Source organism: Equus przewalskii, chromosome 9 (genome assembly GCF_037783145.1).
Source record: "Equus przewalskii isolate Varuska chromosome 9, EquPr2, whole genome shotgun sequence".
NCBI classification, from domain to species: Eukaryota; Metazoa; Chordata; class Mammalia; order Perissodactyla; family Equidae; genus Equus; species Equus przewalskii.
Window position 1 is genome coordinate 70,645,360 of NC_091839.1, and position 26,512 is coordinate 70,671,871.

Below are 26,512 nucleotides of genomic sequence, written 5' to 3' on the forward strand. Positions count from 1 at the left end.
TTACAGGATAGCTGACATCTCAACAGTGTGAGGTGCATCACAGAGTTGTCCCAATTAGGAGGCAAGGGCACTGGATATTTATATGTCTTCATCCCTTTCGTCATTGGCTAAGGGCTGAGGGTAGGAAGGTGGCATAAATTCTTTGGTGCTTGCCTCTGTCAGTGGGTGTAGGCAAAGCAGTCCTGGCAGTCTTGTGCATAGGCTTCCAAGAAGGAGCTGCAGACACTGGTGTTGGAGCTGAGGGTGCACTTGGTGCTGGTGTGCAGGAAGCTGGTAAAGGGATCCAAGGGGATACAGGCAGAGATGCCATATTCTTTTAACTTGTGTGTTACATTACTTCTTGGATTGGAAGCTCCTCGAAAGCAAATCTGTTATATAATTTCTTTTCTATCACTAATCCCTATAACACCTTATCCAAAATATTGAAAAGAGTGCCTTCATAAGTATTTATTCAGTGATTGAATGGATGAGTCAGGGTTTATTTTTCCCTCTTTTTCATTCTTCAAACGCTTCTTTATATCTGTGCCGGTCCTGAACATCAAGTTGCAGAGCATGTGCACTGGGAACTCTATTGGATGTAATCAGAACTGTCTCACGGTACTCATTACAGAACACCTCCCTGGGCTCGGTCAAACAGCAAGGATGGCAGGAATCCAGATTAGCTGTTATTTAGGGAGCTGACTGGAGATGCCTGAGGGTAAAAAGGACTAAATCATATTCCCCTACATAACTGAGAAGGACCAGAAGACAACTGCTGATAACAGCACTTATAAGTTGCACAGTGATTTTTTTTTAAGTTAAGGGCCAATGATGCGTCTGCAAGTTAATGTCACCCACGGAGACGCATTTTGAATTGAGACAATGGGTAATCAAAGGACGTGGTACCCATGTTCATTGTGGGAACACCCTTTTCGCTGCGTAGTTGCTGTAACTCTTCCTTGCATGAAACACTCCCATTGTATTTTAGTAGAAGCTCCTCCTTCCGGGAGTTTGCTTCAAACATTTCTAGTCTATTTCAGAACTTTACTATGCATACACCTTGTCATGGAAAACTCCTACAGGAATTTTGGGTGTGTAGAGTAGATGTGGTGCTCCAGATAACTCTTTGGAATCAAGAATGGAACAAGTCGCATGTGTGCTATTAGACAGTATTAATTAAATTTTAAAAAGTTGCACCATCTTTTAGAGACTTTGAATGATAACACCAGGCATTCTGTAGGCTGGTATCATTATCATCATATTGAGTATCATCATTGATGTATCCTAAATAAGCACTATGAAGAATTCATAGCCCAAATTTCTTTACACTATGCACCACACAGTATGATAAGTAAAATTACATGTTTTAATGTGAATGGCAAAAAAAACTTTTGATCAGTTTCCTACAACTGGTTGGTTTTACTCTGGGAAAAACAAAAAAAGATTTCTATTGTGACGGTGGGAATTTAGTAATTACCCCTGTGAAAAAACATCTTACTTCACCTTAAGCTTACTCAACGTGAATGGATATGTGCCCAAGTTTCGTAAATGCAATGCCCTTTTTATCTGTAATTCACAAATCTACAATAGAAAAACTCCATGGTATCATCAGCCTGCAGGCAGACTACATAGTAAAAAAATTTCTTACTAAGAATCGCTCAGTATTTCTCAAGTGAAGTGGTCACAAAGAAGAAAAAACCTGTAGGAAATTTAATGTTAATAAAAAGGAAAGAAGAGGGTTAGACCTGACATTCCATTCATTCATTCCACAAACATTTATTGTGCTATAATGAAATCTTGGTTATTGCATTATCAGATAAGTGGAAACAAAGCACTATGTTAGAAACACTAGCCTTTTCATTGTATTGCTGAAAACATAAGGAAAAAAATAAATACAAGTGACACTCAAGTACTTGGAGTAATGACAAAAAGGAGAATATTCAGTAGAGAAAAATCAGACTCTTAAAATAATTCATTCATGTGATTTCTAATGTTTATCTGCAGTTTACCTCTGGATGGAATTGTAGAGGAAAATTTTCCTTTTCGTGTTTTTCTCTTAGAGCAGGGTAAAAGGGGTTTAAAGGTGAACCGTGAAGGAAATTTAATTTCAAAGATGTATGGGAATCCATGCTTTCAAAACAAAATTTGAAATATACTTCGCCATGCCTTTTTATGCCGTACGGAATCCATCATTTATAAAGCTACTGATTCTGACAGTGCCTCTCTGCAACATAGGACATAATGCAGAGCAATCAAAAGGCATTTTAATTTTTAAAATGCTCTCATCTGCTTTTCCATTGCCTTTGGTAGCTTATACAATTTTAGAACATATGCTGCATGCCAAGTTGTCTGGCTTTATCTTCTCTATAGAGGAAAAATGTCACACAGCAATGCTTGACTGTTTGCAGGAAATGGAGATTTTCCATGGATCAAACTTTCTATGGATATTAAAGTAGTAAAAATTATTATTATCAGCTAGCAATTGCTATACTTAAGTACTTTTTTTTTTTTTTTAAGATTTTTTTTTTTTTTTTTTTAATTTTTCCTTTTTCTCCCCAAAGCCCCCTGGTACATAGTTGTATATTCTTCACTGTGGGTCCTTCTAGTTGTGGCACGTGGGACGCTGCCTCAGCGTGGCTTGATGAGCAGTGCCATGTCCGCGCCCAGAATTCGAACCAACGAAACACTGGGCCGCCTGCAGCGGAGCGCGCGAACTTAACCACTCGGCCACGGGGCCAGCCCCTATACTTAAGTACTTTTTATGTGCCAGGTGCTATGCCAAATGCTTTACATACATTATCACATTTTATCCTCAAAGCATCCTTATATAGTAATCATCAATATCCCCATTTTACAGATGAGGAAGGTGACACTCAGAGTGCACAGGTAACTTGCGTGAGGTCCATGATCTTAATCGAGAAGAGCTGCAGGTCCGAGCACCTGGGGGAAGCTTCATGGTCTGGAGAGGGTGTGTGACTTTCCTGCACTTTTCTGGGATAGAATCATAAGGTCATTAACTTCCTTAGATCTTCAAGCACTTCCTCTAAGGATGCTGAACACTGAGGCAGATCTCAAGTAGCTTTGATCTTCCAGACCTTTCCTTGACTGGGCCGGGACCCAGTGACTATTCCTGTTTTCATCCTGGCCTAAACCTGTCACTGAAACAGAAACATTCTTTTTACTGTCTTTGGAGCAGCATTCATACCTTTACTTAGTCCAGAATGTCATTGTAGTCTAAAGTCAAAGTCAGTAGGTAGAGATGAGTTTGGGAAGTGATAGAATAAAGTATGATAATTATATAAGGAAATAGTACAAATGTATCCCTTTACATAAGCAAATTTTATCTTATGCGAAATTTGCATTGTCTGAAATCCTTATTAATTACTCCATTGCTGTAGGTTTTTAGCTTGCTATATTTATGAATTTTCCTAATAGGATTTCATCATTAATTTTGATGAATTAAAGTACTGTAAACAAATATTATTTCCCTTTTATCACAATACATATTGCTGAGGCAAACAGTGGAAAATATTCCTGGATGTTTTAAAGTCTGACATTTAGAAACTGGGTGGCACATAAAAAAATGCTGTCAAGGTGACTTCAGATTTCCTGCTGATTCTGGAAACCAATTCAAATAATAAACATTTAAATTCATATTTTTATATGAGTGTCATTTAAAATGGCTTTGACTAGTGCAAATTGACCCAGACGTGATGTACGGAAAATGATATTATTTAATGCTCGTTCTTTGTGGTTGGAAGTCTCCATACTTCTCAGAGCACCAAATTTGCTACCCATCCTTGTCAGACTTTTACAGACCAGCCAGGGTTACTCCAGTTTCCTGGTTGCCACCTTTATTTTGCTGCACGTGCTACGTCTGAGAATGATGGAAATGAGATAGATATGCTGGTGTTATTGCATTAAGGAGGCAGTTCCTGAGTGACAAGACTATTTGTGTACCAAGCACATAAATAATGCCTGACAATGTCTGAGTTCACATGGATTCACCACAGAAAACCTGCGTAAGTGCCAGGGAATTAATTGCATTGCTTAGACTTATTGTGAGATGATTAAAATGATGGCGATATTTTGAGAAATTTTAGGTTGCCCTTATTAGTTGTGCCCTGCAGGGTGTAAATGTATTTTTAGCAATTATCAGGGTTATGTCACTTTGATGTTTTACAATTAAGTGCATTTTATCCTTGCACAATATATTTCAAGATTTTATAGTTTCAAATGACCTATTATTTAAAGACACCAAATTGGAAATAACGCATAAAATGTTGCCTATAGCCAATGATTTCTTTAGAGGTTTTACTTTTTCACTTATCATAATGAGCTGTCAAATTTATATGGCCTGTTTATTTTAGACGTTGGAATAAAACCTCTCCCTTTTTTTCCCCAGATATGTAAGACTGATAATGTTTGAGAATTAAGTGGAAGTCTCATAATTTTTCTGAAAACTTTGTGATTCTATAACCCCAACATTATAGGGTTATAAAAAATGTCATTGTTAAACTGAAGCACAGTCGGGAGTATAAAATAAATTTTATTTATGTTTTCACCTCCAGTCTCACAGTGCTTGCAATCTAAACTTGTGATTATCTGATTTTCATTTATTCCTGTTTTAGTGAATGGGAGTTAATAAGATGCTCTTTGAGATTATCGTTTGATATCATGAAAATTATTAAAAGTGACATTAACATAGAAGTATTTCTTTTTTCATAGATTTACTCTGTATTATAAAATCTATAAGAACTTCAGCTGTTTTTTAGAAAAAATGCTCATAAACAGAATCTTGCCTCGGGGTGCCTGGCTTACAAACCATTTAGGGAGAAATTGTTCATGCTTTTTGCATATGTGATAATTGTTGGACAGTGCAACCAAGGGCTTTTCAATGTGTATGTTATTTACTTGTAGTCTGTAGTGGTTCCTAAGGAACTATAAGCATGTAAAGTTGTAATTATGAAATGAAAAAATCCATACAGTTCTTTAGATAGTTCATAATAGCACCAATGTGTAACCACGCAATTATATTTTTGTAAGGTTACATTTACTCAATAAGGCCATGGAGATTTCAAAAATTTCTTTTTTAAGTTTACAGGAAGGCTAAACCCAGAGAAAAATTTATGTTGAACCAGAGCATATTGTCAAATTATCATGGATATACCTCATAAGACCTTATGATAAATTTTTACCTGAGTAGACTTTTTTTCAGTTCCTCTGCGTATATACCCAGAAGTGGAATTGGTGGATCACATGGTAGTTATATTTTTAATTCCTTGAGGAATCTTCATACTGTTTTCCACAGCAGATGCACCATTTCACATTCCCACCAACAGTGAGCAAGGGTTCCATTTCCTCCAGAAGTGTTTACAAGTGTCTTTTGGTACATTGATGCATTCCATTTTCTCTGATTCTATAAATGAGATTGATTATGTATTTATATTGCTATTATCAGGTTTTGGTATTATATTTATGCTTACCTTAAAAATAATTTGAGGAATTTTATGTATTTTTCTATAGTCTAGCTACTTTAAATAATTTTGGGATTATCTGCTCTTTAAGGGTTACAATAGAATTCTTCTCTGTAAAAGAAAGACATTTTTTATGTTCAGAAATTGATTTAACACAGGACAAAGCACACATGTATCTATATAGTATAGCTCTTCTGAAAGTTCAACATGCTTAATAAAGACATGTTTAAATAACTGTTTCTTAGGAAAAAAGACCACACATATTGAAGCACAGAGCTATCAGTTGTATTCATCAGACACACTGCAGGCCAGAAGATCAAAGTTTCTGCTTTCATAATTTCATTTAACCACTCCAAAATGTAGTCAGCTGTCCCATATGTCAGTACAATTGTATTTGAAGAGTGAGAATGACATGGATTATTGGCCTGACAAGGCTAAGCTGCTAGACAAAGACACATCAGATTTATCTGATGACTTGGAAAGATAGTGTGAATGTGTTGTTTCTTCTGTCGTTTTGAGAGTGTGTTAGGGAGATATGAAACTGATAAGTGAAAAGTATCCACTCTTGGGGAGAAAGGAACTTAAATGTATTTCCATATATTATGTACTAAAGTGTCCTTTACAGCTTTATCTTTTTAATTTTCTAAACCTACTTTACTCATGAGGAAATTGAGGCCAAGAATATTTAAGGGGAAACATAATTTGCCCAGATACATGTGTACATTTAAGGGAGAGGATAACAGGGAGCTATAGAGGAACTCAGGCCAGATCTCATTAAAGTGTAAAATATCCCATTTAGATCTATGCGGATAATTCTCTCCTTCGTGGTCCAACTCAAGAGTCTAGGCTAATGGACTTCAACTCAGACTGTGTGGATCAAAATCAGACCAGATTGGGCCAATATTGGCAAAAAATGAGCAGGAAATGAGTTGAACACGGTATTGAGGAGGCAGGGTTGTGGAGGCAGCTGACGTCAGTATCAGGAAATTCTGGAAAACAGTGGGTGTTGTGCCAGAAGATTAATTGAGAGCAGGACTGAGTAAGCAACCTTGGTAATGAGAATTACCCTAAGTGCTCAGATAGGCAAACTCATTTTTTTGAAAGACATTCTTACCCAAAGGATAAGATTTTATTGATCTCTCTTTATAAGCATAAATATAAATATATATATGTTGTGTGGATATATATGTGTGTGTAGGCATATATATAGATAGTTACTATTACTTTTAGTTACTAGAATGCTAGTTTACTGTCTTAAATGAAGAATTATCACACAGGACTGATGACATTGTTTAGTATGTGTTGTTGAGTAATATAAGAAATGAAATTGCAAATAGAAGCTTTTCTTTGAATCCCTATAAGAATTCACTGTCATAAGAACAGAAATACAAATTCTGTGTGATAAGTGCGTCATTCCTGTATCTCCACAGGAAACCAAATCATAATCAAAAAGGTATATGATGAGTTGGATAAATCAATGGGAATAGTCATGACAGAAATGCTCCAGTGGGCCCACTGAGTTCAAAGACACACCAAGCAAATTTTCCATGGACCCGTAAGTTGCAGGACCTCATTTTAAAGAGCTAACCCAATTCAGAACTTGACAGATTTCCCCAAGTCTTGCCCAGCAGCATTTTCAAGAGCATACTGAGAAGGACTATTTTTGTAAGTGGCTACCCATTTGTTTTGTGGTCCACACCCTATGTCATCTGTAACACTCTCACATTCATCATGCTAGGAGAACAGTGATCAGCTACATGTTGGCCTGTCTGCTTTTGAGAAGCAAATTTACTTGTCAAAATGACCCCTTGTATTTAGTTATGATCACGGAGTGTCTGATTTAACCTTAGCGCTGTACTGAATGCCCCAGGAGAACATGGTATCTAGTCCTGAGGATCTCACCAAACATCAGCAGAACATTTCCATGCCCACAAGCAGAGGCTGGAGAGAGATTCATGTGAATTAAAAAATGCACCCATCTCCCTCTGCAAATGTTTCTCAAAAATGAAAAATATGCCAGGAGGTATCCAAGAAATGTGTAACCTCCAGAAAAAGTAAACACAGGTTGACAGTGTGGGTTTGATTGAGAAGCAACTACATCAATGTGTTCCAAAAATTTTAAATAGTAGTGTACGTAATAATCTGTAGCAAACATCCCAGAGCTTTCCATGTATGAAACATGATCTTTCTCTCCTGGCTCTCGCTCACACACTCTCCTCTCTCTCTTCCACTTCTCTTCTTATGTAATGTCTCTTTGCTTCTAATTCAATCCGGTGAATGTTTGCTTCCTTGAGGAAGCCTAACAGAAATAATAGCATTTTTGGAGTGCCTGCAGTGCGCCAGGCACATCGCCAGGTGCCTTCCCGACGTCTCCACTCCTCACGCCAGCACTACCAAGCGGGTATTCTTCACAGATGGCCGGTGTGGGGAATGGGTGGCTTAGAGAGGCTAGGTGGATCCACACCGACCAGCTCTCAAATCTGTTCTTTCCGCAGTATGTCACCACCTGTACCTATTAAAGTGCTTGGGACAGATGATGATTTCCTTGTAAGTGCTCAGTTCACAGCACCAGAGCTAAATTTTCTGCGTACTTTTCATAAATACTTCTAATAAATCGTGACCAGAAAAAGCAAAGGAAATGTAAACTGAAGTCAGAAACAAATAAGAGGAAGTCCATTTTATTTCAGTAGCATTTCCTAGACGTCAGGAGCACAGTTTTCTAAATATCTGTTCAGGGTCTAATATTATATTGTTTGTGTGTCTAAAATTAAACCAATCTATAAAGGGCAGTCATGTAAAATGTTTTCACGTATTTCAGGTTAAAATTTTTGATGTGCCATAATATGATGATGTTTCATTAGTTTATAGCTCTGTTGATACACTATTGGAAGACATTTGGAAGTGATAAAAGGCAGATTTGTCATTCTCTTATAGAAATAATAACCCAAAAGTCAAAATGAATTTTATTGAGATTCTATCCATAGGTAACATTAAAATAAGTATTTCTGTCTCTAATCCTGTCATTTTAGGAGGAAAATTTAGAAAATATGTCAAATAATTGAATAGTTAGATAATTCATTTCATTGTTTATCTATGTAGGAAACACCAGAGTATGAAATGTAACTTCTAAGTTTTTCATCTCTGTATTGTCCTCCTAACTGGACTTTAAGCATTATTATATCACATATTTTGGGTTAAATTTCCCCTTTTTAAATTTCTCTTTATTTTATTTATTTATTTATTTATTTTTGAGGAAGATTAGCCCCAAGCTAACAATTGCTGCCAATCCTCCTCTTTTTGCTGAGGAAGGCTGGCCCTGAGCTAACATCCATGCCCATCTTCCTCTGCTTTATATGTGGGACACCTGCCACAGCATGGCTTGACAGGTGATGCACAGGTCTGCACCTGGGATCTGAACAGATGAACCCCAGGCCGTGAAAGCAGAATGTGCGAACTTAACCTCTGCACCACTGGGTTGACCTCTTTCTTTATTTTGATACCTGATAGGCATCAAAATCTTATTTGTACTATAACATTTCCAATTAACTGTGTATTACAGAAGTGAGGAAAATTAAATAAATAAGGCTAATAGATTAAAAATGCATGCATTTGATAATTTTATGTCCCTTATAAATCTGTATATCTGGGAACAACCATGGAAATATGGTTCTATTAGGAGTAATATTACTACCTGTGTTCTCCTAGAAGTTGTAATAAAATCAAGCAGTTTTTGATCCAGATTCCAGCTCGATCACTTACTACAATGCCAGTTGTCCATCTTCTGGAAGCCTCAGTTTCCTCACCTGTAAATGGGAGGATATTTAGCCATTCGTTACAGTGAGGAGTGAATGACATACATAAAGTGCTTAGGAGGGTGCCTAGTTCTCCTGCCTGTCAATGGAGCTCAGTATCTCAGAATTGTCATTAACATGCCTTTCTCCAGTGTCCCTGTAGCTAATTCTTTGCAAATCCAATTTTCTAATCTATCTTAATTCTCTCTCTCTAGCCCACTTTGATTATCATTAGTTTATTTCAGACCCTTATCACAGCTTGCCTGGACTTTGGTAACTGCATCCTAATGAGCCGTCCTATCTCCTGACTCCCCCATCTCAGTTCATCGTCATTGCTGTTAGATTACTATTCATAATGGGTAAACACCAATACCCTTACCTTGTTCAGATTCTTTCTGATACAGTCATGTGCCCCATGACAATGTTTTGGTCAATGATGGACTGCATATACAATGGTGGTCCCATAAGACTAGTACCATGTAGTCTAGGTATGTAGTAGGCCATACCATCTAGGTTTGTGTAAGTACACTCTGTGATGTTCACACAATGACAAAGTTGCCTAAGGATACATTTCTCAGAACATGTCCCCATTTTTAGGCGATGCGTGACTGTACTGTCTTTTGCCTATTGAGCTCAAAGGTAGTATTTTAGCATCTGTGGCCCTCTACAGTATGACCTTCCAGTCTGTTCTCTACTGCTCCACTGCATATACCCTATGGTCTAATAAACTGAGATTTTTTCTATTCCTGCCTATTCTTCCTATTCCTTCTGTTTTCTCCTGTGGTTCTTTCTGCTCACAACATCCCTTCTTGCAATCCACTTCTCATGACCTATTTCCATATTGAATCCCACAAGTGCATGCAATATCATCATCTTTGAACCCTCAGAGTCTTTGGCTTCCTTTCCCTCATGGTATGTATCTTATCTTTTTCTAGTGTGTATTGTAGTCCATCATGTGTCTCTCTTTTCCTCTTATTATACTGTAAAGCCTTTGTTGGATAAAGTCTTAGTCTTATTTACCATTGAGTCTCTGGGAGCTTCTGAGGCAGTACACATAGCAGGTGGCCAATGAGTAACTGTACAATTGAATAGCTGTATCCTCAAATTCTCTCTTTTCCTGTTATTAGTCCTGTGGGTTTCTATAGGTGTACAAATCATGATTAAAAAAAGCTTTCAAAATGGTCATTTTCTAATGCCACCTGGCCTCCGCAGGAATCCACAGGGACAAAGATATAAAGTCAGAGCTCTGTGGAGATGGAGGGGGAGGAGTTATATTGAAAGAGCTCCTAAGGTGGGAGTATATATTAAAATTGAATAATGTGGATTTTTATTTTCTAACTGGCTTGGAATAGTTTGGAGGCTGTCTGCCGTGGTTTGCCCTCGTTAGGTTTACAGGTAACTGTAACAATTAATACCATAGTTTGGACTTCAAACTTACTTACTTATTCCCCCTTACTTTTTATTTTTACTTCCAAGTGAAGTTTCATTTTGTACCACCTTATTTTTATAGACAATATTTATGAACTTTCCATTTGTACTAACAAATTGGAGAATTAAGGTAAAGAGGGATGAAGAAGTCTTCTGACCCCTTCCTGGAGTTTCTGGTGTATCGTTAGTTAAGTTGCGATCAAATGATCTCATTACTTAGAAGATTGTTCATGGCTGGGGCATTAACTGACAGAGAAGCGGATTTGTGTTCAGGCCCTCTTGGCCTCTGGGCGGTGCTTGGGGTGGAGTTGGTACATTCCTCAGCACCTTTCCTACCTGTTCCTCATGGGCCTGGAAGACCAGCGTCTCTGCCCCTGCTCTGTGCTAAGGGCAACAGTGCTGTGTGCAGAAGGCAAAAACTCTCTCTCCATCTCATAAATGCGGGCCTATCTTCCTGTCCTGTCTACCTTCACCTTTTCCATCTGAGCCAGGGAGAATGATGCTAATTCACTAAAGCCCAATTATTCCTGCCATAAGAATAAAGCTGTCCTAAATCAAATCACATAGTTATGAAAGATATACTTAAATGAAGAAAAGATAGTTTATGTATTACATTTTGTACACATTTTTTCCTTCTTTCAGCTATGAAGATCAAAATATGAAAGAACGTTTGATAATCTTTTGAAGACCGATATTACCTCCTCCAATCTAAATTTTCTTTTTTTGGGGTTGTTGTTGTTTGCTTGTTTTGTTTTTCTTTTGTTCCTCTTGTTGAAAGCCTGAGGAAGGCATAAAAGAAAGTTTTGGGATCTGTCAGTCAGTATCTCTCAGATCACTACATTCTTGTTTTAAATTTTATAAATGATGAGACTATAATTGGTTCCTGTGTTATGAGCTTTATATTGTAAATAAATAGGCAGGACAACATGAATAACTTACAGAGTGAAATTCAATGGTCCTGATTTCTCTGTTTCAAAATCAAATAAATCGTCTTTTCATCTCTGGATTCTTGAATTCATTCATTCACAGATGTTTATTAATTGTCTTCCACATACTAAATACTGTTGTAGGGCCTGGAGATATAGTAGTTTAATAAACTAGGTCCCCACTCTTACGGAGCTGTCTTACTCCGTTTGGGATGCTATGACAAAACACCATAGACTGGGTGGCTTATAAACAACAGAAATTTATTTCTCACAGTTCTGGATGCTAGGAAGTCTAAGATCAGGGCACCAGCAGATTCAATGTCTGGTAAGGGCCCTTGTCCTAGTGACCATTTTTTTCTCTGTCCTCATGTGTTGGAAGGGACAAGGGAGCTCTTTGGGGTCGCTTTTGTAAGGGCACTAATCTCTTTCATGAGCCTCCATCTTCATGACCTAATCACCTCCCAAAGGTCCCACCTCCTAATACCATCACGTTGGGCATTAGATTTCAATATATTCGCTTTGGATGGACACAAACATTCAGACCATAGCAGGAGCTTACACCTTGTTGGGCAGAGAAGCCATAAATAAATATGTAACATGGCAAGAGGATAGAAAGAGACTTGGAGGAGGGGAGCTGCAATTTCATTTCAAGTGGTCAAGGCAACTGTTTCTGATAAGGTGACATTTGAGCAAATCCTGAGTGAAATGAAGGAAGGAACCATCCGGATATCTGGATGTTAGCAGAGGGAGTGATAAATGCAAAGGCCCTGAGGTAGGAGTGTGCATGGATAAATTAAAGTTTTTAAAATATAACAAGAATAAAGATTAGATAAATTGAGCGTATTCGCTATTTGAGTGCTCTATATTTGCCCCTGAAACTAAAAAATATGAAAGCTGAATCTCAGTTAACCTCCTGAAAATTAATTGGTTATGTAGAACAATTAGTAAAAGCGTTATATCAACCTTTAATAATTAAACTTTTGCGCAGCAATATCCTGGTTAATTATCCTTGCTTTTGTTGAGGCTTTGTTGCATTTTTATGGTCATCTGTGCTCCAAGAATGCTTTCACATTTTCTCTGTTCCTTTTAAAATTAAATTAAATGAACTGTCCTAGAAAAGATCAAATATTCTTAGGACCCTTTTTGTCAAAAAAAGAAAAATATTCTTAATAATCTCTTAAGGTCTAACGCGGCTTCTTTCAATGTGAGCAATGCATGCTATTGACAAATTAATATATAAATTGTCTATTGTATCATTTATGAAATAAGTCTCTTGGAAATTTTGGTAATTTAATCTTGTTGCTTGAACTTTTTTCAAAGTGATAAATATTGCAAAAGTTTGCAGAAAATCATTAAATGTTAATAAAAAGCTGTATCTGAAACTATATCAAGATAAGATGTCTTTAATTTCAGTTCATTCTGAAAGAGTCCTGATGGAAAGACAACTGTAGAATGGCATTTATTCCGGTCATAAACATTTTTACACTGTCTACTTCTTAAGCTATATGGAAGTCTCTTCCTCTTTAGCTCTTTCTTATAACCATGCTTTATTTTTTATGGTTGATTCATAACAAGAGTTAGAGGAGAGACAGATACATTCTATTTCACTTATTTTTGTTATATATTTTATTCTATGTAAAATGTTTCCAAATCTTTAATGTAATAAGTCCACAATTTGCTTTTAAAAATAATAATAATACCAATACTCTTAGGAATGAACTTCAGAATTTCATATGCCTTAATATGTATCAGTTAGGTAGCTTCCCAGGGACCATGTGGTTCCATGATTCTATGTTCCAAGGTCAAGAGTGGTTGAGACAATCAAACAAAGAGAAGAATGGCTTTGTTGAATATTGAGGAAACAAAAATGCCTGAATAAGTTATAGTGAGGGAACATTTACAGTGTGCAAATCACTTGAAAAGCAGAATTATGCAAGGCAAGATTTTCAAAATTTTTAATTGTACAATGTTCCAAAATGTTTTATGAGATAAATAATCTAGCTCTCTTTGCAAAATAGTAGAAAATGAATTGCTCTCAAGGGTACCTAAGAAGGATTCTATAGGCGGTTTTGGAGTCTTGTTTCCCTAGAATAACCCAACAGTTTGATTTATTGCTTGGGTAAAGCTGACTTTCCCCATGGCAGATATAACTAGAAGTAAATTTCCCCCCGGGCGTTTCACTCAAGGCCTTTGCTCATTCAGTTTCCCATTTCTCCTGTACCCTCTACTTCTCTATCATATTGACTCTTTTCTTTCTTCGCTCAAACTCTATCCTCATCTGACTGTTACCCTGTCTCTCTCCTATCCTTAGCAGCCAAATTCCTAAAATAATAATTTACACTCATTGTTCTACTTCTTCAAGTCCCTTTTCCTTCTTCAACCTATCATAATCTCCTTCTTCCCAGACACTCCAAAGAAATGTTCTAAGGAAACAAGCTAGGACCTTAATTAGCAAACATGGTGTGTGTACTTGTAGTAGTTGGCTCTCTTAGTGTCTGGGCAGCCTTTGAGCATGGACTTCTCATGTTAAAAGTTGCTCTTCTCCCTTAGTTATTATAGCATTACTTTCTTTCTCTTGTTTGCTCCAGCCTCTCTAGGTTGCTTCCTTTTAGCTTTGTTAAAAAATTAATTCGTCAGCCCATAAATTTGGTATTCCTTTGACTTCCACTTTTACCACCCCACCTTCCCTATTTATAAAATTGTCATACTATCCCATGGTGATTTTTTTTCATAATTATACTTTCCTTCATACCCTATACATAACTAACTCCCCCATTCCTCTCTAGACCTTTCATTGTGAATGCTAGAGTGTCATCTACCTATTGCCCAAGCCGGAACCCAAGGAGACATCTCAGTTGTCTTTCACCATCTATATCTAGTCAACTGTGAAATCTTCTTGACCCTGCCTCCTGTAGATCTCTTGACATTAGTTATCTCTCATCTTTCCTCTCCCCTGTTACCCTTGGATCTTATTTATTCCTGCTTGGAATATTATACTAATTTTTCTTCATATATAATTCCCTATCTTAAAATCTGTTAATGGCTATTTATGCCGGTAGGAACAAGTCCATGCTTCTCAGCAGAGTATTACGTCATTATTTGGCTATGTTGATTCTTGTCTTTAGTCACTTTACTTTGATTAACCTTTAGAAAGTCCAGTGTATTGGTTGATCAATTAAGAGTAAAAGTTGTGAAATCAGATTACTTAGTTCAAGTCTGAATTATGGGAATTGTAGAAGTTGTGTAGTCCTTCCAAGCCTTGGTTTCCTTATAAAAAAAATCTGAGAATTAAAAATATTTACTTCACCTCTTGTTAAATGAATGCTTATTAGTATGCTTGGTACATAAATACTCAAAAATGTTAGCTATTGTTAATTATTTGTGGTTTCCAGGTTGTTTTATACTATTTCAAAATGTGTGCCTTTGCGTAAACCATTCCCCATTCAGGAATGCACTTTCTCATCTTCACTTTATTATTCAAGATTTAGCTCAAGCATTTCCATTTCTCTGAAGCTTTTTCTAAGCACCCTCCATCCCAGTTCCTTTCCCCTGCCCCACGCTGTAGTTCAAATGAGACCTTTTGTGGTATTTGAGCATCCTTCTGTTATTCATTGTTATACTGAGTTCTAGCTGTTGGCGTACTCCAGTCGTCTTCTCTGAGGTTGTAAGCTCCTTGGGGGCAGATGTCACATGCATTTCTTGCTCTCCAGCAGCGTTGCTCAGAGTCTGCTGGTACTGAGTAGATTCTCAATAAAGATTTGAAAAAACAATGACTAACTGATGGAATAAATTAATGAAAGTTTAGGTGATATATACCTACACACACACACATATATATATATATGTCAGGAACATCGTTTCCTTGTTGGTTTGCCATTAGAAGTGTTTTAATATTTATTAATTGTTTTTTTAAGTTATCAAACCATTTATGATATTTTTCACAAATACAATGTAGTCACGAGTTGAGATTTTCCGTAAAACATACACAGGGTTTGCTAACAGTATCACTTTTTTGATTAATGAGAAAAGATGATTAGAATGGTGTAGAAATTAATCAATTTCAAAGTTATTTATAAATCTCTGCCTTTACTTTGTATTACATGAATATAAGTAGGGAAAAGTTTATTACAAACCAAATTACCCCGTTGGTTTCTTCGTTTAGGGTCTTTCACATTTTATGTAGAAATAGTTGCTTCACCAAATGTTCTACTGTACCTTGTACTCAGAACTCTGAGTAATATTAGGAAATAATAATAATGATAGAAAACATCTGGTCAGTTCTTGTTTGATTTTGTAGATAGTGAATAGTTAAAAAAAAAAAAAGAAAGAAAGAAAAGATAGGATAAAAAGAAAAGAAAACTACCTGCTAACCAAGTATCACAATTTATCAGGAGAAGTTTTCTGTTTTCTTGTCCCAAATAAAGTCTGTTATTGATTGGTCTTTAAATCCTAAATGTCCAAAGAACTAGAAGATCCTGAAGAATTAGTTCATTTGATCCTAAATCTAAAGCACTTTAAAGACAAATTGAAAAACAGGAATATGTGCTTTCAACAAAAGGGAAACAAGACACCATGGAAAATGAAATTTGCTTTCAGTGGCTTTGTCATTAAAATCAGTGACTGTACCTGCTAAATAGCCCTAAACTTGCCCATTCCTAACCCTTAACTGACCTTATCAGAAAGCATTCATTATGTTCAAGTCTGAAAAGATAGTCTTGCTCCACTGAGGTTATTGCATTGGTCACTAGCTGTTTACAGCTGTAAAATCTGGAAAAGGTGATAGATTTGTCGTCCTTTAGTCTAATCAACAAAAAAATGAGTGGGTTCCCTTCTTCAGCCCTTATAAAAGCCCCTTCCAGAATGCTAAGTTCATGCAGTTGTGAACTGGTTTGAAAGCTGAGTTATTACCTTGTTACACTTGCATCAGTCCTGAGTTACAGTTTGTATACAGAAGGAGTAGGAAGAACCCCTGTCATTAACGGGGAGCTGAACAAATTGCATAGTTCAGCATCTACAGGAACCCATTTTAAGTCACCCAGTTTGATTCATATTCCCCCAAGTCCTCCCAACAGAAAGCACTCTGCAATATTTTCTGTTTATTTTACCTACAAAAAACTCCCCCGACAAGGGACTTGTTCTCTACTCATGGCACCCACTTAGCACAACAAGGCATTTGCTTATGGTTGCTTATCAGCAAAAGTCAATACTTCAAAAGATAACCCTGGTAAAAGCAAAAGTATAGACACTAGCTTTTAAGACACTGCTGTAAGCCATTCTTTTGCATAGGAAGAAGAGATATTATATTTATGGACTAGTGTTTTGACAAAACTTGATAATCTCTACAACATTTTGCAGTGAGTAACTAGAGTTGGCAATATAATATGGTAGTGGTAAAGAGCTCAGATTCTAGATTCATCAATTTTCAGTGAATTCAACAATTATTTTTTGACTCTGTTATGTGCTAGATGCTCATCTGAGCACTGAGGATATGACAGATAAAGAAAAGAGACAAAAATCCTTGTTCTTGTGGAACTTACGTTTAATTGATGAGACAGACAATAAATAATAGAAATAAATGAACTGTGTAGTGTTTGATGGAGAAGTGCTATGGAGAAAATTAAGGACCCAGGAATTAGGGAATGCTGGTGTGTGTGTCAGGGAGAGAGAATTATTTTCCATTTCAAGTGAGGTGGTCAGGGAAACCCTCCTATGATGGTAAAATTTGTACAAAGACGTGAAGGAGCTGGGACATTGAGCTAACTGTATTTCTGGGGAACAAGCATTCCCACCAGAGACAACAGAGATCTCGCCGCCGTACTTTCTGGGTGTGAGATTTTGAGCAAAGATTGACGTTTTCTAAACCTTAGTTTCCTCTTCTGTAAAATGGGGACAATTGTAGTACCTGCCTCAAAGGGATATTGTGAAAATTAAATACTATATGCGTTCCAGCTACATAAGAAACACTGGATGAATGTTAGGCACATTATGTTGTTATTTGGAAATCTAGAGTTTCTCTTTCAGATCACTTTATTCAAAGCTTTTATCTATTGATTAGTGCCCTGTAGGGTTCCTTGTTTGAATTAATCAGCTATAATAGAAAATATTTTACTCTTTCCAGTAGATGTAAATAAATATTAAATGCTCAAATGTTAGATGAGGGAGAAATTGCCCAAAGCTCTTTTTTCTCTTTTTTTAATATTTCATTTTACCAGTTATATATGTACATAAATGCAAGTCTTTTTTTCTCAATTACTGTCCCATTTCCCAATCTTTAGAAGCAACTACTTTCAACTCTTTTAGCTATTTCTTTTGATACTTACTTTCATATATTTAAAGAACATGCTTATGTTGCTGCTTCTTGATTTTTCAATTTCATACATTATTTATTAATTTCCCACTATAATTAATGAGGATTTGGCTCCTTTATGCCGTCGTATGTGTACAATTTTGATCTCTCCATCTTACCAATATAGTTATATTATGCTTTCGGTTAGATAAGTATTTAGTAGCTATATTATTGTGTATAAATTGCTGTTCATAGCTGTTCAGTGAATATTTTTTGTTTTTTTATGCTTTCTGTTCCTTTTAGTTAATAATTGTCTTTTTCGTTATTGATTTATATCGTTTGTTTACCACTTCACCGCATGTGCTTCTTCAGAAATAGAAGTTTCTTGCAATATGTCCCAACACTTTGGGTATCCCCTCAGTTTCTTCTTGGAGAGACATTCCAACTGGCTATAGTCAGCCTCAGAGCCAACCTTGGTCGCCATCACCTTCTGGAGATCCTCTTTGCCTCCTTTGTTCAGTCAGATTGTTTCTGGAATCCCAAATATTCCTTCTCCTTATTTTATCCTCTTGTTTTAATGGAGTATACCTCCAAAAGCTTCCTGGGAAAAGGTGCATGAAAGATATATTTTGATACTTTTCATGTCTGAGTGTCTGTTCCACTCACAGTTAATAGTTGCCTGAGTATAGAATTATGGTATGGAAATAATTTCCCCTTAGGATTTTGAAAATATTTTTTACTGCCTTCTGGCTCATAATATTGCTGTTCAAATGTCTGATGTCATTCTGATTTTTGAAAAATTAAACATTTTGTTTAATTTAAAACATATAAATGTCCATTCATTTGCCAGTATTTTTCTTTGAATAGGAATCCCTGATTGAATTTCTTTGTCATAGTCTCATATGAAACACACTTATAATGAATCATCTATAATTTGTTTCCTTTTCTTTAAAGTGGAGTGAATCCTAGATTTTCTATGTTTCCCTTTCCCGCCACCTTCTACCGTTGACGTGTCCATTCCCAATTTGATGTGTTTTTAAGCTATGCATGTTGTTACTCCCGACATGCCCACCGTGCTGTGTGGTTTTGGTAGCATCACCAACATTCCCAGCCATGTTTAATATTAATCTGTTTCATTTTCCATTTTGCTTTTATTATTTGTCTTAGGTTGAGTTCTCCTGAAGCAGACCCTGGGATGAGAATTCCTGTGAAAGCAATTTATTAGGAAGTGTTCCCAGGGAAAACTAGTAGAAAATTAAAGAAGTGGGCCTGGAGAGGAAAGGGGGCCAAGAAGGGTGTGATATTGCCTAGGGAGTCCCCTGAGGAAGCTGTGGAGAGAGTGCAGTGCACATCTCGGAGTTATTCTAGTCATTAGACAGGGAGCCATATTGTTTACATCCACATCCTTTGGTCAGTACTTGAGGACAGCCCCAGGAGGACACGAATTCCCAGGGCTGAGGCAAGGTGTGATCTTGAAGCCTGAAGTAACCCTGCTGTGAAAAGCCGTGAGTGGTGATGTTGAGACTGAAAGTATACCAGGAACTGGTGTTCACAAAAATGGTCTAGGGATGCGAGGACATGTGGTCAGACCTCTGACTGCATCTGCTGCATTATTTTATTAAAAATAGGTGATAAGAAGCATAGGTCTTATGACCCCAGTACCTCTGACACAAAGATGGTATTCTTTGAGCATGCTGAACGTGAGATTGCTTCAGTCTCAATCAGACATTCATTGCCCCTAAATCACTTGACTTCTATATTCAATTATGGAGGAATAAAACAAACTAAGACAGTTTATCAGTGCTTGCTACATTATCAAAATTGCCTAAAAGTTGCATGTAAATAATTACAAGACTCTAATATTTTTAGCTTTCCAGGAAGTGAACCCTTATACCATCTAACATTATTATTGGCTAGTCATATATTCTTCTATCATCCATCTTCTCAGGACCATCTTATTAATTCTCTCAAGTATTTGTTGAGGACTTACCTTGTGCTAGGCGCTCTTTGGTGCCAAGTTAACACTTTGAACAAGATGGAAGAGGCCTCTGCTCTGCAGGTGCATACATTCTAGTGGGGAAAGACAATAAATAATGAGTAAAATGAGAATATTAGATAATGATAAGAACTGTGAAGAAAATAAAGTGGAGTCAAGTGATTATTAATAGAGTACCAAAGAATTAGTTGGATGTTCGAGAGACCTCTTATGCTAAGGCATGAATGATAAGAATGAGTCAGGCATGGGAGATTCTGGGGAGAATCCGGGGAGAGGGAGTTCAGGTGTTAAGGGAGGAGTGAGCTTGGTTGTTAGAGGATCTGAAAGAAGGCAGTGTGCTGAGTGTCAGAGCAAACGGAAGAGATGAGGCTCACAGTTACGCAGGGCCAAATCATGAAAGCCATGGGGATGGGTTTTGTGTTTATCACTTTGCTTTAAGAGTCATGCAAAGCCACTGGAGGGTTTTTAAGCAGGGCAGTGGCATGATCTGCTTTATATTTTTGAAGATTCCCCTGAACATTTTATGGAAAGTGGGGACAAGACTAGAGAGAGGGAGAATGTGTATAAGGGCATCTCTTTAGTCTAGACTGAGAGATGCTATTGAAGTTGGAGATAAATAGGCAGATTCTGAAAATGATTTTGGAGTAGAGTTGACCAATCATATTGATGGGGACTAGATAAGGGGCTGAGGAAAGGGTGACATTAATAATGACTCCTAGGTGTTTGGCAGGAGAGACTGAGTGGATGCTTGGGCCGTTTTTTGACCTTTCCTCATGTCTTTACTTATCAAGTACAAGTGGTTATAAGCAGTGTTGTTTTACTCTTCATAATGCCCAGTGTTTAACTGTAGGTAAATGTACGCTATTCATCCCTGTCCTCTTTGTATTTTGTGACTAGTGATTTTTGCCTTTTTCCTGTTTTACATTTTGTTTGGTTAAAGTAATTTTTTATATGAAGGAGGAACAAGAAAAAATACGTTCATATCCTGCCATCTGCTCCTTTTTAATGCCTCTCAAGAAAATTCTCCAAGGGAATGCATTGTCTCATTGTTGCCAATTTCATTGTCAGACAGACCATTAAGATCCTAGGTTTTAACGCTGACCTATGGTGTGGCCATCAGAAGTGGCTTATTAGATACTTCTTTTTCCACTGTGGAGAACATCTAACTGTGCATCCTGCTGGGCCTTAAGGAGAGAAATGCTCTCCTTCTCTCTTTTGATGCGGCTAAAACTTGGACGGAATTCCTGAATCCTAGTTTGTTACACAATTGTATTGTATTGTATTGTATCTGTAATTCACTAGCTTCATAAACCATTTCTGATATAAAAATCACGTTACAAACATCCCAGATTGTCTGGTTTATCTAAGTAATGTCTTGTCTTTGAATGCTAGACCCTGATTTCAGAAGCACACCTATCTGTTTACAGTCCTGACTGGGAAAAGTCATGGTTAGGGGAAAACGGAGATTGTACACCAACATTTCTGAATGCACTTCAGCAGCCATGTGAGTTAGCATAGTTCTTAATACAGAGCCTGAAGGCGCTTATTTTGGCACTCAGTGAAATAATTTCTTAGAAACCAAAAAATATTAATGCAATTTAAAAGTGTAACTCATTGCTCTAGAAATGTATTTTTTCAGAGTTATTGATTCTTGTTACAATGAGATACAACAACATTATACTGAAAATGGTTCATAAAAATTGAGTGGGTGTATAAAAATATTTTTGTTTCTTTTGATTATAAAAACATGTCTACTGTAGAAAACTGGAAAAATATGTAAAGTTGTGAAGAAGAAAATAAAAACAATTTGTAATCCTGCTGTTAGAAAACAACTACTTTGACCATTATTGGGTAATTCTTTGATCTTTTCTCTCTATACATATATATACGTGGGTACACACACACATCTATATAAAATATATGAAAAGTATTTATGACTACATATAGAGTTTAAGAATTTGAGATCATAGTGTTTACATTATTGATCCCACTTTTCCATGTAATTATAGATACATGGGAAAATTTGATGACTGCATTTTGTCTTATATGTCAGAATACATTTCATCAATTTCTCTATTTGGGGCATTTAGGTTGTTTCCATTATTTTTAGAAATTCAGATTTTTCTACTATAATAAATGAATGCTGAAATGAATACTTTTATGAATACATAATTAATAGCATTTCTGATTATTCCTTAGCATAAATTCCTAAAATGTAATTATTTGATTAAAATGTATGAACATTTTAAAGGTTCTTTTTACATATTGTTGAATAACTTGTATATGTATGAAAACATAATATATTTTGTTAATTTTTGCCAATTGATGTTTTTTAAAATATGATTTGCTTGTTTCAATTTTCCTTGCTTTGATTATTGGTGAGGTTGAACATTTTATTATATAAACATATGTATTTCTTCTGTGAATTGCCCATGGATGTTCTTATCCATATTTTTTATTGGTGTTTTTAATGGAATATAAATGTTTTAATTATTGATTTGTAAGGAGAGTATACCTTTCTCATATTTATTTTAAAATTATTTCCTAATTGAACTTTGCTTTAAATTTTTTTTTTTTTTTTAAAGATTTTATTTTTTCCTTTTTCTCCCCAAAGCCCCCCGGTACATAGTTGTATATTCTTTGTTGTGGGTCCTTCTAGTTGTGGCATGTGGGACGCTGCCTCAGCGTGGTTTGATGAGCAGTGTCATGTCCGTGCCCAGGATTCGAACCAACGAAACACTGGGCCGCCTGCAGCGGAGCGCGCGAACTTAACCGCTCGGCCACGGGGCCAGCCCCAACTTTGCTTTAAATTTTGTCCAAAATATTCTTGATATGTATACATTTTAAGGTATATGTAATTAAACCTATTTGCCCTTTCTTTTGTGATTTTACTCCATATTTTTATTCTTAGGAGACTTCGAAGTATGAAAAATATTTACTGGTCTTCTATAGCTGTATTTAAAATTTTAATCCATCTAGAATTGATCTGATTTATAATTTTGGGAACTCAAAAACAGTATTTTATTTATTTTAATTAGCAAACTTCCCAGCATCATTTGTTGAATGATCTAACCCTTTGTGAAATTGTTTTTATTGTTGTTGTTACTGTATACCAAGTTCATATATATTCCCAGGAAGTTCAGGGCAGTCACTTTTGTTCTCCTCTTCTGTTAATTCTTACATATGACCATATTGTTTGAATTATTTCAGTGTAGACATATGCACCCTCCAGTCATTTTTTCTGATATGTTTAGCTATTCTTTGTGAATTTAGTCTACCAGGTAAATGCTGCTGAGATTCTTATTTTTCTCACTGAAATTTCATTAGATTTTACTGGAAATCATTAGTATATTCCCAGAAGTCTGCCTGCTTATACATGTTTTCCACCCCCAAATATGAGATATTTCTCCATTCTTGCAAAATTATTTTTAGATTCCTCTGTAAAATTATATTTTATTCAAATATATGTATCCCATTATTTTTTGCTAGAAAATTTTAGGTTACTTGTGACTTTATAGCTATTTGTATTAGGAATAATTCGATTACTTCTTTAATTGATTTTGCGTATATATAGGGTAAACATAAAGTTTTGTAATTTTAACTTGTTCTATTTTCTTGCTGATTTAAATATATGATTTTTTTCATTTGTTTTTCTTGTATTTACAGGTGTAAAAATTAACTGAAGATACCAGTAATGTTATCTTCTCATTTCCAGTACTTCTTATTTCTGTTTCATGTCTCATCGCATTGGCTAAAATTTCTAGAAAATTATCAAATGATGACAACAAGAAAAGTACTTTTATTTTGTTCTTGATTTTATGGAAATGCATATTTTGTTTTCTCTTTTAGTATGCTACGGGCCTACAACTTGTTTAAAATATAATAAATTATTTCTTTTGTTTCTTTTTTCCTAGGTAGTATTTTTAAAATCAAGAATGCATATTGAGTTATTCAATGCCTTTTTAGATTGTACTAATTTGTCACTTTTTCTTTGAATTGTAACTGTGTTGTATTTGATTAGCAGATTTTTAAATGTTACATCATCCTTGTGTTGCTAGGATATTACTTACCAGGTCATGGTAGCTGTTGATTTTAACGTATTATTGAATTTTGGATTGCTTATATTTTATCCACATATTCATTTATAATCAGAATTTAGATGGGCATATAAAGTGTATGAGAAATAGTTTTCAGGCCAACTACCATCCATTTTTAGTGGTAACAGGTGTTACCATGTTGAGGAGTATTATGAGGTTGCAGTTTTGGTTCCATGGACTCTGTAGACAGTGATAGAATGGTGGTGGGTTGTGACAGAATACTCTGTAGACTGAGTTCTGAATTTGCCTTCTGTTTTCCATTCATGTCCTGCCCCTCCTACTTCTCCTTCTCCTCTCCCTCTTTTCCCTCTTCCTGGACCTTTAATGCCCCTCTTCCATCCTTCCTCCCCATGCTCTCCCCTCTCCTCCCCATGCCAAGCACACATAATGTGCCCTTGCCTACCTAGCAAACCATTATTCCAGATTTCATTTCAAAACAGCTTCTCCATGGAAGCTTTTCTTGACCTCACTAATAGGGATGCTTTTTTCTACATTCTCCAATTGTGCCTTTGTTTTTTTTCCATTGCACTGCTGAAGTTTGAGTGGCTTATTATTATTTTTTTCTAGAAGACTCGATTGTTTTCGTCTTTTAACCTGTAAAGCCTAGAAAAGCCTAGTATATACTATTACATGCAGGTAATTTTATTGTGAATTCATATTAAATGCATTTTTCTTCTAGGCATTGGCTTGCTTCTTGGGCACTGAATTGAACTGTTGGTACTAGAAAGTCATTATAGTTATGCCATCAATTCAATATCAAATGGAACTCAGTAAAAATAATCCAGACTGTTTTTCTGAATATGCTTCATGTCTGTTGCTCAAACAGATGTGTTGTCTCTTTATGAAGTCTGGTTATCTTTTAACAAATACATAGAAGCAAAGGACATAGTTAATCCAAAATGCAGAATTTCCTGTTTTATCCTTCATGCTTTGTGTCACCCTTATCTTGTTAGGGTGAAGGCTAAGCTGTAACAAAGAAACCCTGAAGTACAATGGCTTTAAGAGCATGTAAATTCTTATTGCTCATCTAATATTCTTCAAGGGAGTGGTCCAGGTTGTTGACACAGCTCTGCTCCTTGTGATCATTCAGAAACTCCAGGTTCCTTCTACCTTGTCTTTCCACCATCACCTCAGGGTATGGTCCCAGCTGGAGTATGAGCACCTCAATATTCTGGCTAAAAGGAACAGGAGAGACAAGAGGGGGAGCAACATAGGTCCAGAAATGGCACACACTTCTGCTTCATTCCTTTAAGTAAGATGGGGGCACTTGCAAAGAGGACTTCACAATATAGCTGGGCAGCTGTAACGCCATTGCTGGTGAAGAAGAGAATGGAATTCGATGATCCTCTATCAAACCCCATCGCACATCTCTTCTCAAAGACTGAATATTTGACAAGGAGAGTGTGGACCTTAGTGTATTAAAAAGAAATCTAAAGAGATGGAAGCATAGAAAGTTTATCATTGACTTTCTTGCAAGAATAAAAATTATGCTTATATAATCTATCTTGGTATGCTTTTTATGAATCACAATAAAAGTTGAAGTGCTGGTTTACAGAAAGTATAACTTTGGGCAATAAAGATAATTAGTTTACATTTTTTTCACCTCATTTTGCATCTTCAATCCCTATTTTAACGTAGAAAGTTATCTTTGACAGAATGGTAAATATTTCCTGAAAAGCATCTAATTTGAAGTGGTTCTTTAGTCAGCTTTAGTGTGAATGGAAAGAATTACCAGATGTGATTCTGCAGATTTCCATCAAAGTCACGTTAAGGGATGGCAGGGCTGTGAACAAGAAAAAACCCCAACAGGGACTGCTAATGGTGTGCTGAGTTGGCTGTGGCTAGGGATTTCATTCTAAAAAATGAGTCAAAAAAATAGAAACAAGTTTTTGTATATGAAGAATAGTTTCATCTCTTCTGACCACTGAATGGGAACGCAATGAGGGCAAAAGGAGAAGCAATATAGTATGTGAAATGAAATGAAGCTGTTTATGGTGAAACCTGATGTAGTGTATCTAGTGTCAGAATTTGGATTACTCAGTAGGGAACTAGCTTGCCTCTAACTCTATGAAGAGATATTTGCCAACCAATTGCATAGAAAATGCATCATCTTTCTTTCTTAAGGAACTGTTTCTAGAGTCTGTTTTGTGCGTTTGCCCATTTTAAAATATTTCCTATTTGTGCATTTCGTAAGAATGCTTCACTGTGATAATAAAAAAAATTTGCAGTTCAAAGTATGAAATCATATTAGGATAGTCCTCTAGTAACTAATATGACAGAAATATGAGACTGATGTTTAATTCTGTAAACCGCTTTCATGATATACATATATATATGAAACAAAAACATAGACATGTTAGATTGTATATAGACCTTCTGTCATACACAAGGGAGCTAGAATAAGCAGGATACTTTTAAACTTATTCTGTAGATCTTTAATAAGATTTTGTGCTTAAATTCAGTATTACCGTTACTGTTATTATTTATAATGATATTATTAAAATTCAATATACCATATTATTAAAATAGAAT

At 36.1% G+C, this 26,512-nt stretch overlaps 1 protein-coding gene and 1 long non-coding RNA gene across 6 annotated transcripts in view; both read left to right on the top strand.

The window, feature by feature from the left end:
• The window catches only part of LOC139073400 (uncharacterized), a 32,004-nt gene extending 8,324 nt beyond the window's left edge, over positions 1-23,680 (top strand). Inside the window, exons 2-3 of the long non-coding RNA XR_011522095.1 lie at positions 21,276-21,387; positions 23,550-23,680. This is a non-coding gene — a long non-coding RNA (uncharacterized lncRNA). The remainder of the gene's footprint in view (positions 1-21,275; positions 21,388-23,549) is intronic.
• NKAIN2 (sodium/potassium transporting ATPase interacting 2) overlaps positions 1-26,512 on the top strand; it is a 928,721-nt gene that overhangs the window by 45,437 nt on the left and 856,772 nt on the right. The window lies entirely within an intron of this gene.